We start from the raw sequence: 1,234 nt of genomic DNA, 5'->3' as shown, positions 1-1,234 counted from the left end.
AGGGAAGATATGGAAGATATAGATCGGGTGGCATCTGGTTATTCGTTAATCTAGCCACTGTGCTAAATAAATTGTTTTGGTTGTTTTGGTTATTTTCTATGAGCAAGTTTGTTTTTCTCCATTTGCGCTCAAGACTACGAGTTTTTTTTCTTGAGAGAATGGGTATTACTGTTGTACCATGGCGCAGTACGTTTTTCTCTAACCTTTTTCAATTTGATGGGGGCAACAGCTTCTAATGTATTAGAGAAGATAGTGCCCATGTTGCTCATCGTTTCGTCTAGTTCATGTGTACTTATTGGTACACAAAGCAGTTGAGATAAATCAGGCAGGTTATTTGTGAATCTGTCTTTAGTGGTTGGAACAATAGTTCTTCCTGAGCGATAACACGGAGCCATATAGTTAATATCAGTATTACGCAGCATGCACGATACAAGGAAATGGTCAGTAACATCATCACTTTGAGGTACGATACCATTCATTTAAAGCAAAAAGTCTACTGAACCTTTCGTGTCCTCGTCGATACGTGGGAAGCGGTCCTGACACGATGATCGTCGTCGCTGGCGATGTGCTGCGTACCGTCTCGATCAGGCTCCTGAAGTCCCTCTTCAGCGTCCTCTTCAGCTTGGTTTCGTTAACCCCCGCGTGCAGCATGACTGCTCCGATGCTCTAGTCGCCCTTCAGGATAGTGGGTATCTGCGCAGAAACATCAAGAACATGAGCACCAGGGAAATGGTGAGTGTGCACTTTACCTTCAGCTAACGTAGCACGGACGGGCCAGATGATGGAGTCTCCGACGATCACAGCGTCGCATTCCGTCTCGCGGAGGGGAGCGAAGTGGTTCTAGGTGGAGATCTCGAAGACCGGAGGAGGCGGAGGGGGAGAGGTCGTCGCCTGGGGCCTGGCTCGCGTCTTCCGTGGTGGGTGCACCCAGGGTCCGTGGTGTCCCAGGACAAACTAACAAAAACATAAAAACAACTGCGGAGCACGCCACGGAGGCAGCCATCAGCGTCGGCGCCATTAGTGTCGTAGTTTTTATTAAAAACTTTTATTAAAAACTTAGCCCAGACTTGTGAGCGTCAGCCCGGGATGTTTCCAGCAACCGAATGCAGCTCGAACGTGTCCTCACCTGCACTTAAAGGTAGACACACATCCGCCATTAAAGCAAGTAACAGTGAGTAAAACAATGGTAATGTGTGTGAATAGAGTATTAGTAATGTAAGCGAGATTAGCGGCA

General features: G+C 47.3%; 1 protein-coding gene across 5 annotated transcripts in view; it reads left to right on the top strand.

Annotated features, from left to right (window-relative positions):
* The window catches only part of tnika (TRAF2 and NCK interacting kinase a), a 117,082-nt gene that overhangs the window by 75,034 nt on the left and 40,814 nt on the right, over positions 1–1,234 (top strand). The window lies entirely within an intron of this gene.

This window comes from Sinocyclocheilus rhinocerous, unplaced genomic scaffold (genome assembly GCF_001515625.1).
Source record: "Sinocyclocheilus rhinocerous isolate Xijiao unplaced genomic scaffold, SAMN03320098_v1.1 scaffold541, whole genome shotgun sequence".
In the NCBI taxonomy this organism is placed as follows: Eukaryota; Metazoa; Chordata; class Actinopteri; order Cypriniformes; family Cyprinidae; genus Sinocyclocheilus; species Sinocyclocheilus rhinocerous.
Note: the sequence above shows the minus strand (reverse complement) of the source record. Positions and strands in the feature narration are given on the sequence as shown.